This window comes from Hypanus sabinus, chromosome 12 (genome assembly GCF_030144855.1).
Source record: "Hypanus sabinus isolate sHypSab1 chromosome 12, sHypSab1.hap1, whole genome shotgun sequence".
NCBI classification, from domain to species: Eukaryota; Metazoa; Chordata; class Chondrichthyes; order Myliobatiformes; family Dasyatidae; genus Hypanus; species Hypanus sabinus.
This window is the reverse complement of record NC_082717.1, coordinates 3,481,277-3,499,016: the sequence shown is the minus strand read 5'-3', so window position 1 is coordinate 3,499,016 and position 17,740 is coordinate 3,481,277.

Here is a 17,740-nt window from a genome sequence, read left to right as displayed (position 1 = left end):
TTTGCACTTGAATAGCTCATTCTGATAGTATCCTTAACATCAATGTCGCATTTCTTGTACCTCTGTCTTTCACAAAACCACATTGTTCTTTACCTATTTCAGCTTGTATCTAGCTCTTGTCATCAAAATTCTTAGAAGCATCTTGGTGATATGACTCATTAAACGTATGCTCATATGTAATTCATATTCTATCGCTCCAGGTTTCTTAGGAAGAGTGATACAGCCAGTAAATGTACTCTCTGCCACACATCTATAGAATTTGGTCAAAATTTTAGATGTCATGCCAGACCTTTGCAAGCTCATTTCAAAGTTGCTAGCCCTCTCCATTTCTGATTCTTGGAGGACTGTTTGTGGACCTTTGGTTTCCTCCTCCTTCAATAATCTGTTCCTTGTCTTGCTGACATTGAGTAAGACGTGCTTGATGTGGCACCACTCAGCCAGATTTTCAAATTCCCACCTACATGCTGGTTTGTCACCACCTTTGATGACCCCAGTGCTATCATCAGTGAACTTGAATGTGGCATTGGAGCTGTGCTTGGCCACACAGTCATAAGTGTTAGTTGGTTAGAGTAGGGGACTTTGCACACAGCCCTGTGATTCACCTGTGCTAATAGAGTTTGTGGACGAAATGTTGCTAATCTCAAGTGACTGGGGTTTACAAGTGAGGAAATCCAGGATCCAATTGTACCCACCACTCTGTGTGAAATACTTCCCCTCTGTACCTACTTCCAAGAACCTTGAAACTACGCGCCCTTGTTAGCCATTTCAACCCTGGGGAACAGCCTCTTGCTAGCCACATGATCAATGCTTATGTCACCTGTGTTGCTTGATGAGAAGAGGTGATAGTATTCAAGGCCTGCCACATCTGTTCAGCATCCTTCATTGTTTAGTCTGGAATTATCATTTTGCCAGTGAGATGGTTTTCCAGAGGTTGTACCTGGACCTCGTGACATTCTTGGTCACCAGACTTGAATAAATCTGAACAACAACACAAGCAAAATGCTGGGGGAACGCAGCATCTATAGGAGAAGCACTGTTGACGTTTCGGGCCGAGACCTCTCGTCAGGAAGAGTTGTTGTTTGAACTTCCAGCATCTGCCGATTTCCTAGTCTTTGATTACATCTGATCTGGCCCTCAGCAGATTGTGGATCTCGTGATTCATCCAGGGCTTCTGCTTGCTGAAGGCTGATTTTCTGGGGACACACTTATCTACAATTGTTTTAGTTAAAGACTTAAAAGCTGTGGTACATTTCTTCAAGGGTTCTTCAACATGACCCAGTCCACCGACTCAAAGCAATCCTGTGATGATCTCTTTATTTTTCTAATCTCTGGAACCGTGCTCTTCAGCCTCTGCCTGTATTCAGGTGGGAGAACAGCTGAGTGATCAAATTTCCCTGAATGTGGTCTGGGTATGGAACAGTAGGCATTCCTTGTCTTGTGTATTAGGCCCTTGGTGCTACAGGTTATATACTGATGATAAATGGGCAGGGATTTCTTCAAACAAGCCTAATTGAAATGATTTAAAATGCATTGGCATGGAGTCTGTTTTGTTTGGTGATGGTATTATGCAGAATCTCAGACACTGATTATAATTGGCTTCTGGTGGTATATAAACTCTGGTGAGCATCACAGATGAAAACTCACTAGGTAAGTAAACTTGCAGGAAAGCGAGTTTGACAAAACTGCCTCATTGGAGCACTACCAAGAGTTTATCATGAAACTTACACCTCTGTCATTTGCCTTTTCAAAATCAGCAGTTCGCTCCCTCCCTTTGGGCAGCTTGCTTTATCCGGTAGGCTAGGAGTAGGTAAGCCATGTATCGGTTAAACATAAAACACATGCTGATCTTTTAAACTACTCTTTAAGATGACTTACCTTCTACATAACCCACCATTTATCTATCATCCATCTATCAATTTGAGTTTTTAAAACATCCCTAATATATCTGCCTCTACCGCCACCTGTGGCAGTGTCTTTCATTCAGATTCATTGTCATTTAGAAACCACAAATGCAATGCAGTTAAAAAATGAGTCAACGTTCCCCCAGAATGATAGCACAAAAGCATATGACAAAACAGACTGCACCAGAAAATCCACATAACATTTGGCAATCCCCAATCCAGAGTCTGGAGAGGCTGCTGCGTATTAATATCGCGCTACCGTCTAGCGCATTTCCCGGAAAGGAGCTCCAAAGCCACTAGACAAAAACAAGACTGAAAACTAAAGCTACAAGACCACATAATTACAACACATAGTTACAACAGTGCAAACAATAGCATAATTGATTAAAAAAAGCACTGGGCACAGTAAAAATAGTCCAAGATGTTAAAGGACTAAGTTCAAAAGAAATCACCACAGTTTCCACAAGTTCCCAGGGTCCCGACAGACTTGCCATCCCACGCCGGCGGCAGAAGGGAATACCACCGTTATGGACTTCCACGGTGCCACCCGACTCAGCCTCGCAGATGCAGCACACACAGAAAGCGACCTGACCACAATGGACTCCCAGTCCGTCAAACCTCCGAGCCGATGACCATCCCCTCTGGCACAGCTTCTCCGAGCTACACCCTCTGCCAAGCGTATTAAGACGGCCCGACCAACGGCCATCGGCAACGTGACCCTGAGGACTGGGGGCCTGTTCTTCCCAGCAGAGTCCCGGACCTCACAGCAGCAGCAACCACAAAGAAGGTCTTCCTTACACCCATCATTCTCTTTGTAAATAATCTACCTATACTTTTGTCCAATCAGAATCAGGGTTAATATCACCGTGTTGGGATATTTATGATAATCTCCTTAAATGATTAGCCTTTTCCGCCCTGTGGGGGTGGGGGGGGGGAGGTCTGTCCACTCGATCTATGCCTTTTATAATCATGTATACATCTAACATCACCACTCATCCTCCTTCATTTCAAAGTGAAGAGCGCGAGCCTGCTCAATCTATCCTCAGAAGGCATGCTCTCTAATCCAGGCTGCATCTCTCTACCCTCTAAAGTTGTAGATAGATATCTCTAAAACTTTTATAATAGTATGAGGTAAATGATGGTACAAAAAGATTACTTGTACATGCAACCTCAACCAACTCTGCCTATTTCCCCAAGCGTCCTTGCTTGCTGGCTTTCGTGTAGTTCCTATAGATTCAGACTGTTTATAAAGAGCAGTGACAGTGTTAGTAATTGTTGGCCATTGCACCAGATTAACAGCAGTCAGTGAGCAGCAACTTCATGCAACATGACAACCTTATGAGAATGACTATGCATGCAACATTGACGTTGAGTCGTGCACCAGATTGAGACAGCAGCTGCTCTGCGATAGGTGAAGGGTTAAGCTGCTCACATAGTTAAACTTTGAGTTTAGTTTGGCAAAGTAATGGTGAGAGCCCTTGATGTTGTGATGGAGCCTCGAGCTTTGCTTGGGAATATTAAACATCAGAACATAGATATCGTCACTTAAGGGCATGAGATGGTCGCAAAAAAGATGTTATTAATATAACGAGATTCTGCAGATGCTGGAAATCCTGTGTCCTGATGAAATGACTGTTTATTCCAGGGGTTGGCAACCTTTACCACTGAAAGAGCCATATGGACATGCTTCCCACAGAAAAGAAAACACTGGGAGCCACAAAACCCGTTTGACAGTTAAAATGAAATAACACTGCATACAATGTTTTTTTGCCTTTATGCTATGTATAAACAAACTATAATGTGTTGCATTTATGAAATCAATGAACTCCTGCAGAGCAAATGAAATTACATTTCTGCATGCACCAAAAACATTTTGAACTCCGAAAAAAAGACATTGGGTTGAAGGTTACTACATCGTTAGCCTACCTTGGATCGAAAAATTAAAAGAAATCGCGCACTGGCGGGTGTCGGGCATTGGCAGTGGCGACGTATATTAATAGCGATAAAAACACGTAGCGGTGTGCTACACGCAGCGCTAAAATAACGACACGGAGTGGGTAAACTGCAGTCAAAGATAACTTTATTTGAACTACACGGCCTTGCTTTTAAGCCTCTCTCAACCTGCCCCCGTGAGCGCAGATGCTCCAAAAGACACATACTCACAAAACCCCGTAGGCTATCACCCTTAGTCAGAACGCTGGCAAATTGTGAGCCAGTTTGGATGTGCCAGGAAATAGGTTGCCACAACGTTTTATTTAGATTGTACAAGATCACCATAATCTTCAAATTTAGAATTACATTTCAAAAACTAACATAAAATACATTTTAATTAAATACTCATCATTTATTTTCCAAAGCCACAGGGAGCCGCAGCACAGAGTTGAAAGAATCACATGCGGCTCCAGAGCCGCGGGTTGCCAACCCCTGGTTTATTCCATTTCATAGATGTTGCCCGACTTGTTGAGTTTCTCCGGCATTTTGTATATGCTGCACTAAAAGGATCTAGATGGTGGTGGTTAGATCATAGAGTCAGAGGCATAGGAAAGTGCAGCACAGAAGCAGGTCCTTGGGCCCATCTGGATGTCTCAGAAAGGCAGCGTCCATAATTAAGGACCTCCAGGACCCAGGACATGCCCTTTTCTCACTGTTACCATCAGGTAGGAGGGACAGAAGCCTGAAGGCACACACTCAGCGATTCAGGAACAGCTTCTTCCCCTCTGCCATCCGATTCCTAAATGGACACTGAAGCCTTGGACACTACCTCACTTTTTAAATATACATTATTTTTGCACATTTTTAATAATTATTCAATATACATAATTGATTTACTTGTTATGTTTTTTTTTCTCTGCTATATTATGTATTGCTGCTGCTAAGTGAACAAATTTCACGTCACATGCTGGAGATAATAAACCTGATTCTGAAAGCAAATTGACACGCACCATTTGCACTGGCAGCTCACTCCACACTCACCACCCTCTGAAGATGTTTCCCCTCATAATCTGCTTAAACTTTTCACCTTTCATTCTTAACCCATAATCTGTATTTGTAGTCAGTGGAAAAGCATGCTTGTGTTTAGCCTATTCATAATGCTTGTATATCTATCAAGTCTTTTCTCAATCTTCTATGTTCTAAGGAATAAAGACCTACCCTGGTCAATCTTTCCATATAACTCGGGTCCTCCAGACCCGGCAACATCCTTGTAAATTTTCTCTCCGCTCCTTCAACCTCATTTCTATGTTGACGGTCTAAGATGCCAACTTCTACAGAGAAAGCATCTGTATGCTCCACAACAGCTGGACTAAGTGTGTAAATGTAGGAAAAATAAATGTGCTGGGTTTTCTAAAATTGACTCCTTCAATCACCCCTCGTGTATGAACAAAACTGCACACAATACTCCCAAGTTAGGTCTCATTGTCTTACAGAAGTTCAACATAACATCCCATCTCTTGTACTCAATACATGATTTAAGAAGGCCAAAATGCCAGAAGCTTTCTTTAGGATCCTATCTACCTTTGACACCACTTTCAAAGAATTGTGGATCTGCATTCCAGATCTTTGTTGTATCACACTCCTCAGTGCCCTACCATTCACTGTGAAACCTACCCTGCTGAAGGGCAACACCTCATGCTTGTCTGCATTAGATTCAATCTGCCACCTTTCCAGCTGGTTCAGATCCCTGTGCAAGCCATGGTAGTCTAACTTGCTGTCCACTGCACCTTCAATCTTGATGACTGGGCAGATCCAATGAATGGTATAATGTAGGGAAATTGGGTTTGGATTATTGCAGTCACACCTAGGTACAGTGTAAACTGTTCACTCCCCTCCATAGATGGTGCCTGACTTGCTGAGTTCCTCCAGTATTTGTCTGTGTAGCTAGTCTTGTTCACTGTTTGTACAGATTTCTTACACTGTATTGGGGTAGTGCAAGGTAAAGTGATCAAGAATGCAGAATAAAGTGTAACACAGAGTTCATTGCAGATAGACAATAATGCGCAAATCATAATGAGATCGACTGTGAAGTCAAGAGTCCATCTTATCATACCAGGGAACAATTTAATAATCGAACATTAGGGGATACGGTGAGCGAGCAGGTAAGTGGCCATGAGGCTAGGTTTAGATCAGCCATGTGATCTCCTGGGCCAGTTTTCGATAGCCTGGATGGGTCGGAGAGGAATTTTACGGATTTTTTCTCCTCAATTGGCAAATCGTTTTTTTTTCCCCCTGGGGTGATCACATGGGTTTGGGCGGGATGAATAATAAAATAAAATGGGCGGCATGGTGCCCTGTTGGTTGGCACTGTTGCCTTGTGGGATTTGGTGATAACTAGAGTTAAGATTGGATCAGCCATGATCTTGTTGAATGGCAGAGCAGGCTTGAGGGGCCGATTGGCCTACTCCTGCTCCTATCTCTTATGTTCTTATGTAAGGTGCTGTGCTAAGCTTGACAACATGAAGTGGACTTTTCTGTCAGTATCCATCCTTGCACAGCCCGACAGAGCCCATTGATCTGTCATGAGAAGGGAGAGGGCAGCAGGGAAGTATGCTTTTTTTTAAGAGAGAGTCCAGTCCTTGGAACTGTGCTGTCTGGCAACCCCCAGTTTAACCCTATCCTAATCATGGGACAATTTACAATGTTAAGCAGTTAACTGGTATGTCTTTGGGTTGTGGGAGGAAGCCAGAACACATGGAGGAAACTCACATATTCCACAGGAAGGATGTACAAATACCTTGAGGATGACGTCGGAATTGAACTCTAAACAGTGCTGTGCTAACCGCTATGCTACTGTGACGTTGAATCTGGCCTCTACACACCATGCATGTAAAATTCAGGATTGCTTAATTTCATTTCCATACTGGTATGGCAAGTATTAAAAAAAAAATTGTTAGTCTGGATCTGCTGCAGCACAAAAAAAATCCACAGCAATAACAATAATAAAAAAATACAATAAATATAAATAATCAGGTTTAATATCAGTGGCGTATGTTGTGGAATTTGTACTTTTGCGGCAGAAGCACATTGCAAGGCATAATAGTAAAGTCCCTATAAATTGCAATTAGTATACATATGCAAATAATCGGTGCAAAAAGTGGTGAAAATTGTGAGGTATTGTTCATGGTTTCATTGTCCATTAAGAAATATGGGGGAGTGGGGGGGGGAGCAAAACTTCCTGAAACATTGAATATGTGTCTTCATGCTCTTGCACCTCCTCCCTGATGGGAGCAATGAGAAGAGGGCATGTCCTGGATGATGGAAGTTGCCTTTTTGAGGCATCATCTTTTGAAGATGTCCTCAATGGTGTGGAGGCTAGTGCCCATGATGGAACTGGCTGAGTTTACAACTTTCTGCAGCTCTTTCTGATCCTGTGCTGATCCATACCAGATGGTGATGCATCCAGTATGCTCTGCATGGTATATGTGCAGAAATTTTTCGTGACATGGGAATTCTCCTCAAGCTCCTGATGAAACTTAGCTACTGTTGTTCTTTCTTTTTAATTGGTTTAATATGTTGGGCCCAGAGATAGATCCTCAGCAATGTTAATACCCAGGAACTTGAAACTGCTCACTTAACGAGGGTGGTTGTGTGTTTTCTCGACTTCACCTTCCTGAAGTTCAGAATTGGATCCTTTGTCTGACTGACGTTGAGTGCAAGGTTGTTGCTGCAGTATCACTCAACTGGCTGATCCACCTCACTCCTGTACGGCTCCTCAGCACCATCTGACATTCTGCCAAAAATAATTGTCCTCAACAAAATTATAGGGTAGATACATAAGTACATAATAGCTTATATACATAGATTGAATATCTGTCCATAAGGTGACACTAGGTACAGGAGTGTCTGTACATACGACAACTCTGACAGAAAATTTATAGATAAAGTAGTGCTGATTGGGCATGTGGAGGGGTGGGTTAGTGGGTGGAGGTGAGAGAGGAAGTCGCTGGGTAGATGTATACCAAAAACAAACACTCAAATAGCAAAATAGTACAACTGTGGCTGACAAGGAAAGTCAAATTAAAGCAAAAGAGAGGGCATACAACAAAGCAAAAATTAGTGGGAAGATGTTGAAAACCCTACAGAAAGCAACTAAAAGAATCATTAGGAGGGAAAAGATGAAAACAAGCTAGCAAACAATATCAAGGTGGATAGAAAAAGCTTTTCCAAGTACATAAAAGAGAGGTGAGAGAGGATATAGGGCCATTAGAAAAGAGGCTGGAGAAATAATGGGGAAAGGGAGGCAGCAGATGAACTACATGAGTATTTTGCATCAGTCTTCACTGTGGAAGACACGAGTTGTGTGCCAGATGTTGAGGGAAGAGAAGTGAGTGCAGTTACTCTTACACGGAAGATGTGCTCAAAAAACTGAAAGGCCTAAGGGAACTCAAGTCACTTGCAATAGATTAACTGTACCCTATGGTTCTGAAAGAGGTAGCGGTAGAGATTGTGGAGGCAGCAGTAATGATCTTTTAAGAATCATTGGACTATGGCATGGTTCTGGAGAACAGGCAAATTGCAAATGTCACTGTTTAGAAAGGAAGGAGGCAGGCTGACCTTCCGTGGTTGGGAAGAGGTTATGGGGTACTTGGTAACACAGGACAGGATAGAACAAAGTCAGCATGGTTTCCTTGAAGGAAAATCCTGCCTGATGAACCTGATGGAATTGTTTAAGGAGACTAAGAGGAATGTAGTGGATGTTTGGATTTTCAGAAGGCTTGTGACAAAGTACTACACTTGAGGCTGCTTACCAAGTATTACAGGAAGTCAGGAGCATGGTTGATTGCTAGGAGGCAGTGACTGGGATAAAAGAATCCTTTTCTGGTCGGCTGCCAGTGAGTAGTGGTGTTCTGCAGGGTTGGCGTTGGGGCCACTTTTATGTTGTATATCAATGATTTAGATGGTGGGATAGTTAGCTTTGTTGCCAAGGTTTCAGATGATGTAAAGATTGGTGGAGGGGCAGGTAGGATGCAGAAGGACTTGGACAGATTAGGAGAATGGGCATGAAAGTGGCAAAGGAAACATAATGTTGGAAAATGCATGGTCATGAACTTTGGTAGAAGAAATAAATGTGCAGACTATTTTCTAAATGGGGTGAAAATCCAAAACTGCAAAGCTGAGGGACTTGAGAGTCCTTGTGCAGAACAACCTAAAGGTGTAGGTTGAGTAGGCAGTGAGGAAGGCAAATGTAATGTTAGCATTCATTTCAAGAGGTCTAGATTATAAGAGCAGGGATGTGATGCCGAACCTTTAATAAAGCATCTTCTATATTGTGAACTGTTTTGACATCCTCATCTAAGAAAAGATGTGTTGGCATTTGAGAGGGTGTGTAGGAGGTTCACAAGGATGATTCCAGGAATGAAAGGGTTTTCATGTGAGGAATGCTTGATGGCTCTGTGCCTATACTTGCTAGAATTTAGGGTGAGGTTTCTCATTGAAACCTCTTGAATGTTGAAAGCCCTAGACAGAATAAATGCGGTAAGGATGTTTCCCATGGTGGGAGAGTCCAGTACAAGAGGGCACAGCCTCACGATAGTGAGATGTCCATTTAAAACAGATGTGAAGGAATTTCTTTAGCTAGAGGGTGCTGAATTTTTAAATTTTTTTATTACAAGCAGCTGTGGAGAGGTCTAGAATGTAAGAACTTTCTTTGGGTTTTTTAAGACAGAGATTGATAGGTTCTTGATTGGCCATGGCATCAAAGATTATGGGGAGAAGCAGAGGAGTGTGGTTGAGGGAAAAAAGGATTAGCCACGATTCAATGGAGGAGCAAACTCGGTAGGCTGAATGACGTAATTCTGCTCCTACATCTTACGGTGTCGATCTGCCTCACTGTTCGAGGAAAGTAACTGTTTTTGGGTCTGGTGGTCCTGACGTGGATGCTACATTTAAAGAGAACTAAATAATTGTTACTTGAGATCCAATGTAGCACAAAAAGACAATAAGGTAAAGAACATGATAATAATAAACACAGTAAATATAAATACACAAGTTGGCTTGTAAACATTGAATGTGCATAAAGTGATACTAGACGCAGGAGTGTCTGTTCATAAGGTGACTGATGAAGTATTGGTGGTTGGGAGTATGGAGGTGTGGATTAGTGGGTAGAGGTGTAGATCAGCACATCTGGTGGTCCAGACGTGGTCTCCTCCCTGAAGAGGCTGAGCAGGATGGGTGGATTCTTCATGATGTTACTTCCCCTTTCCAGCATGGGAGGTAGGCTGGTGCCGGTGTTGGGTGGGTTTAACCGCCTGTTGTTGAGCCTTCCTGCCCACTACGAAGCAGTTTCCATACCATACAGAGTTCAGACCCAGAACCATCAAACATTCTTCCTACATTAACCATTTCATTCCTGGAATAATTTTCATGAGCTTCCTCTGAACCCTCTCCAATGTCGTCACATCTTTTAGATAAGAAAATTGCTCACAATGCTCCTAGTGCTGCCTGACCAGTGCCTTGTGCAGCCTCACCATTACATCCTTACTTTTATTTTCTAGGCCTCTTGAAATGAATGCTAACATTGCATTTGCCTTCCCTGCCACCGACTCAATACCTGCAAACTAGCCTTTAGGAAATCCTGCACAAGGACTCTCAACTACCTAATTTTTCTTTCCATTTAAAAAATAGTCTATGCCTTTATTTTGTCTACCAGAGTGTGTGACCATGTGCTTCCCAACACTGTATTCCATCTGCCATTTCTTTGCCCATTTTCCTAATCTAAGTCCTTCTGCAGGATCTTTCCTTCCTCAACAGCCCCTCTACCGATTTTCATATCATCTGCAAACTTAGCCACAAAGCTATCAATTCTGTTATCTATATCACTGACAGAATGATTTTTAAATGTAAAAAGAAACAGTCCCAACATCGACTCATTACCAGCAGCCAACTGGAAAAGGCTCCCTTTCTCTCCACTCTTTGCCTCCTGAAACTCATGCTAGCATCTTTCTTGTAACACCATGTGCTCTTGTTCAACAGCCTCATGTGGCACTTTGTCAAAGGCCTTCTGAAAATCCAAGTACTCAACATCCACTTCGTCTATCCTGCTTCTTATTTCCTGAAAGAATTCCAAGAAAAATTGTCCTTAAGGAAGCCATTCTGACTTCGGCCTATTTTATTATGTGCTTCAAAGTACCTTGAAACTTCACACTTTATAAAGGACTCCACCATAAAGAGCATACAATGTAGGAGCAGATTTAGGCCTTTGACCCATCAAATTTGCTCTGCATTTACTTCATGGCTAATCCATTTTCCCTCTCCTACGCCATTCTGTCTTCAACCCTTCATCTTGCATGACCTGACAATTCAAAAATCTATTAATCTTCACTTCAATGACTTGGCCTTCACAGCCACCATGGATTCAGCACTCCCTGCCTAAAGAACTTGTACCACATCTCTGTTCTAAACGGACATCCCTCTATTCTGAGGCTGTGTCCTCTGGACTGAAACTCCCCCCGCTACGGGAAACGTACTCTCCACATCCACTCTTATGTAGGCCTTTTACTGTTTGATAGATTTCAATGAGATTCCCTCCTCATTCTTCTAAATTTCAGTGAGTACTGGCCCAGAGCCATCAAACACTTCTCTTACGATAACCTTTTCATTCCTGGAATCATCGTGGATTTCCTCTGAACCGCCTCCAAGATCAGCACATTCTTTCTTAGATAAGGGGCCCAATACTCCAAGTGAGGCTTCACCTGTGCTTTATAAAGCCTGTTACATCCTTGTACTTATACTCCAGTCCTAAAGACCAGCAAAATGGCATCAAAGACACTTGCAAATGTTTATATTTCTGTGAAGAGTGTTCTGACTGGTTGTATCGCAACCTGGTGTGGAGACTCCAATGATACGGAATTGAGCAGGCTGCGGTCATTGCAGATTAGGACAGCTCCATGTAAGGTACAACGCTTCGCACCATCAAGGCCATCTGAGAGAGGTAGTGTCCGTAGAAGGATACATCCATCATTATGGGCTCTCACCATATCCATTGCTATTACCACTCAGTGATTCAGGAACAATTCCGGACTAATCGTGAATCAACCAAGGGTGTTTGCCAATTGTGACAGTGTTCGAATGCTATCACCTCTTTTCATGTAAAATTAAGCAGCGCAGGTGACTGAGTTTCACTTGCAGATGGGGTCAATGCTTTTAATGCTGGCTTTGACCTTCAAAACATGGAGGGGCCATCACGAGCTGCTACAGCCCCAATGGTCCTGTGATTTCAGTCTCTGAGGCTGGTGTGCCTGCAGCCTTCAGGAGCATAAACTCAGGTAGGGTGTCTGGCCACGTACTAAAGACCTGTGCTGACCAACTGGGAAAGTGTTCACTGAGGTCTCTAACTGCTCACTTCAGCTTCAAACAGGTTTCAATTATTTCAATGCCTAAGCAGAATGGGTAACCCGCCTCTATTGTCCAGTAGCACCTAGGTCCACAGTGATGAAGTGTTTTCAGAGGTTCCTGGTGAAACATCAACTCCTGCCTAGAAGCTATCTGGATTGGCTTCAATTTGCCTACCGGCTCCGGTCTGAAGGAAATCCCATCTTATTGGCTCCTCACTCAAGCCTGGAACATCTGGACAACAAATGTACATACATCAGGATGTTCTTTTATCGAATATAGCTCAGCACTAATGCTATTGTTCCCTCAATTCTAATCTAAAGCTTCAAGTCCTTGGCCTCAATTCCTCCTCCAGCAATAGGATTCTCGATTGTCCTCACTTGCAGACCCAATCAGTTTGAATTAGCAACATCCCTATCAGCACAGATACACCACAAGACTGTGTGCTCAGCCCCTGCTCTACTGGCTTTACACAATGTGACTGTAGCTGAGCACAGCTCCAATGCTGTATTGAAGTTTGCTGACGACACCACTGTTGTAGGCCAAATCAAAGGTGGTGACAAATCAGCATATCAGCGGGAGATTGAAAATCTGGCTGAGTAGCACCACAACAACAACAGACTCTCTCTCAACGTCGGCAAGATCAAAGAGCTGATTATTGACTTCGGGAAGAGGAAAGCAGAGGTCCATGAGCCAGTCCTTGTTAGGGGATCAGAGGAAGACAGAGTGACAGCAACTTTGAAAAGATAACAGCAAGGATCTATCCTGTGCCCAGCTCGTAAGTGTGATTACAAAGAAAGCATAGCAGCACCTCTACTTCCTTAGAGGTTTGCAAAGATGCAGCATGACATCTAAAGTTTTGACAAGCTTCCATAGAGGTGAAGAGTATATTGATAAGCCTCTTCGCAGCCTGATATGGAAACACCAATACCCTTGAATGGAAAATCATACACAAAGTAGTGGATACGGTTGAGTACATCAGGGGTAAATCCCTCCCCACCATTGAGCACATCTACACAGAGCATTGTTGCAGAAAAGCAGCAGCCATTATCAGGGAGTCTCACCACCAGGCCATGCTCTCTTCTTGTTGCCGCCATCAGGAGTCTCAGGATTCACACCACCAGGGTCTGGAATAGTTACTGCCCCTCAGCCCTCAGGGTCCTGAAACAGCAGGGATAACTTCACTCACCCCAACACTGAACTGATTTCACAACCTTTGGACAACCTACAGACTCACTTTTAAGGACTCTACAACACATGTTCTCAATATTTATTGCTGATTTGTTTGTTATTACCATTACGTTTTTCTCTTTTATGTTTCTTCAGTTTGTTGAACCTTTACATTGGCTGTTTGTCCGTATATGTAACAGGTGTTTTTCATTGACTCTGTTGTGTTTGTGTTTACTGTGAATGCCCACAAGAAGCTGAATCTCAGGGTGGTATATGCTGATATTCACTTTGAACTTTGACGGATGCTGCATTTTTGTGGCAGCGCTCAGTGTAAATCTACTCAATGGTGGGGAGGGCTTTTCCTGTGACGGACTGGGCTGATTTCACACTTTATGTAGGCTTTTCCACTTCCCCCTTCCCTGTGACTACCCAGAAGTGGGTTGTGAATGTCTCGGCTTCCAACTCGGCTCAAAGTTGCTGAGTGGCTGAGGTGTAAAGGGAAGGTAGACAGGCGGCCCACATCTGCTACCCATCCTCCGTACCAGATACGATCTCTCAGCAGCAGTCCTGAGATGAAGACATCAGCTTATCTTCACCCAAACTGCAGGTTACAAGATGACTCATTTGGTTGTGGGGTGAATGTCTCTCATTGGTGAAGATGTCTGCTGCAGCCTTGGACAAGTCAATAGCAACAGGCTTGACCTGGTTGGCGGTGAGATGTTATTCGCAGAAGAACATGAACAGTTTGCTCTCTCTGTGACCCGGAGATCTTCCCACAAACCTGCTGCAACATCCTAACTCCCCCTTCACGTCCCGTAAGACCATCTGGCACAGGAGCAGGATTAGGCCATTTTCCCATTGAGTCTGCTCCCCCATTCCATCATTTATTATCCCTCTCAATCCTGTTCTCCTGCCTTCCTTTGATAACCTTACTAATCAAGATACCTTCAGCCTCCACTTCAAATCTACTCAAGTATTGCCATGCATCCAGCACCAACATAGCATGCCCACAACTCACTAACTCTCGACCGTACATCTTCGGAGGAAACTGAGCAGTCTGAGGAAAGGCGCGCAGTCCAGTGCAGTGCGTACAAACATAGAAAACCTACAGCACAATACAGGCCCTTCGGCCCACAAAACTGTGCCAAAAAAGGACCCTATCATATCCACCATCGCCAGCAGCCCGTTTCACGCACTCACCACACTCTGTGTAAAAAAACTTACCACTGACTTCTCCTCTGTACCTACTTCCAAGCACCTTAAAACTATGCCCTCTCATGCCAGCCATTTCAACCCTGGGAAAAAGCCTCTCATCACCATATACACCTCTATCAGGTCACCTCTGATCCTCTGTTGCTCCAAGGGGAAAAGGCCAAGTTTACTCAATCTATTCTCATAAAGCATGCTCCCCAATCCAGGCAACATTCTTGTAAATCTCCTCTGCACCCTTTCTATAGTTTCCACATCCTTCCTGTAGTGAGGTGACCAGAACTGAGGACAATATTCCAAGTGGGGTCTGACCAGGGTCCTATATAGCTGTAACATTATCTCTCGGCTCCTAAATTCAATCCCACGATTAATGAAGGCCAATGCACTGTATGCCGTCTTAACCACAGAGTCAACCTGCGTAACAGCATTGATTATCCTATGGACTCGGACCCCAAGATCCCTCTGATCCTCCGCACTGCCAAGAGTCTTACCATTAATGCTATGTTCTGCCATCATATTTGACCTACCAAAATGACGCACCTCACACTTATCTGGGTTGAACTCCATCTGCCACTTCTCAGCACTGTTTTGCATCCAATCAATGTCCCGCTGTAATCTCTGACATCCCTGCACACTATCCACAACACCTCCAAACTTTGAGTCATCAGCAAATTTACTAACCCATCCCTCCACTTCTTCATCTAGGTCATTTATAAAAATCACGAAGAGGAGGGGTCCAGGAGCAGATCCCTGAGATACACCACTAGTAACTGACCTCCATGAAGAATATGACCCATCTGCAACCACTCTTTGCCCACAGAAGGTGGGCAAGCCAGTTCTGGATCCACAACGCAATGTCCCTTGGATCCCATGCCTCCTTACTTTCTGGCAGGCAGGTTTGATAGAGCTGTTGGGGAGGGTTTAAACTAGTTTGGCAGGGGGGTGGGAATCAGAATGTGAGTGCAGGGATTAAGGTAGAAGGACAAGGGCATGATGCTAAGAGTTCTGAGTTGATGAGGAAGGACAGGCAGGGGACAGAACATAATTGTAGCCAGTTAAAGGGGTTGAAATGTGTCTATTTCAATGCTAGGAGTATTAGGAACAAGGAGGATGAACTTAGAGCATGGATCAGTACGTGGAACTACGTTGTTGTGGTCATTACTGAAACTTGGTTGGAGGAAGGGCAGGATTGGATGATGCAGGCCCCGAGGTTCAGGTGTTTTAAAAGGAATAGAATGGGGGGTAGAAAAGGGGGTGGGGGAGAGGCATTGCTGCTCAGGGATAGTATCACGGCTATAGAAAGGGGGGACGCTGCAGGAGTGTCCACAGAGTCAGTCTGGGTGGAAGTCAGAAATAGGAAGGGATCAATCACTGTGCTGGGAGTAGTTTATAGGCCTCTAAATAGCCCTCGGGACACCGAGGAGCAGATAAGCAGGCAGATTTTAGAATGGTGCAGGAAATACAGGGTAGTAGTTATTGGTGATTTCAACTTCCCTCATATTGACTGGCACCTCCTGAGTGCAAGGGGGATAGATGGGGCTGAATTTGTCAGGTGTGTTCAAGAAGGATTCCTGACACAGTACGTGGACCGGCTGATGAGAGGAGAGGCTATACTGCATCTACAAACCCCATTTCCAGAAAAGTTGGGATATTTTCCAAAATGCAAAAAAAACCAAAAATCTGTGTTATGTTAATTCACGTGAACCTTTATTTAACTGACAAAAGTACAAAGAAAAGATTTTCAATAGTTTTACTGACAAACTTAATTGTATTTTGTAAATATACACAAATTTAGAATTTGATGGCTGCAACACACTCAACAAAAGTTGGGACAGAGGCATGTTTACCATTGTGTTACATCACCTTTCCTTTTAATAACACTTGTTAATCGTTTTGGAACTGAGGATACTAATTGTAGTAGATTTGCAATTGGAAATTTTGTCCATTCTTGCTTGATATAAGACTTCAGCTGCTCAACAGTCCGTGGTCTCCATTGTCTGATTCTCCTCTTCATGATGCGCCATACATTTTCATTAGGAGATAGATCTGGACTGGCAGTAGGCCAGTCAAGCACACACACTCTGTGTCTACAAAGCCACGCTGTTGTAGCCCGTGCAGAATGTGGTCTGGCATTGTCCTGCTGAAATAAGCATGGACGTCCCGGGAAGAGACGTCGCCTTGATGGCAACATATGTCTCTCTAAAATCCTAATATACGCCTCAGAGTCAATTTGTACCTTCACATACATGCAACTCACCCATACCATCACAGATGTTGGCTTTTGCACCTTTCACTAATAACAATCAGGATGGTCATTTTCACCTTTGGCACGGAGAACTTGACGCCCATTTTTTCTGAACTCTAGCTGAAATGTGGCACAAGAGGGTGAGCCACGACCCATCCTTTCTTGCAAAGACTGAGCCTTTGATGGACACTACTTTTATACCCAGTCATGATACCTCACCTCCTACCAATTAGCCTGCTTAATGTGGAGTCTTCCAAACCGGTGTTATTTGAATGTTCTGTGCACTTTTCAATCTTACTTTAAGTCTGTCCCAACCTTTGTTGAGTGTGTTGCAGCCATTAAATTCTAAATTTGTGTATATTTACAAAATACAATTAAGTTGGTCAGTAGAACTATTGAAAATCTTTTCTTTGTACTTTTGACAGTTAAATAAGGGTTCACATTAATTAACATATCACAGATTTTTGTTTTTATTGCATTTTGGAAATATCCCAACTTTTCTGGAAATGGGGTTTGTAGTTTTGGGTAATGAACCTGGTCAGGTGACAGACCTCTTGGTGGGGGAGCATTTTGGTGAGAGTGACCACATCTCCCTTAGATTCAGCATAGCTATGGAAAGGGATAAAATCAGATAAAATGGTAAAGTGCTTAACTGGGGAAGGGCTAACTTTGAAGGGATGAGGCAGGAACTAGCGAGAGTAAATTGGAAACAGATGTTCAGAGGGGAAAGCACAGAAGTAATGTGGGAGAAGTTGAGGGACCACTTGAGTTGGGTTCAGGATAGGTTTGTCCCACTGAGGCAAGGAAAAAATGGTAGGAAAAGGGAACCGTGGCTGACAAAACATGTGAGGCCACTCGTCAAGAGGAAAAAGGAAACATATGTTAGATA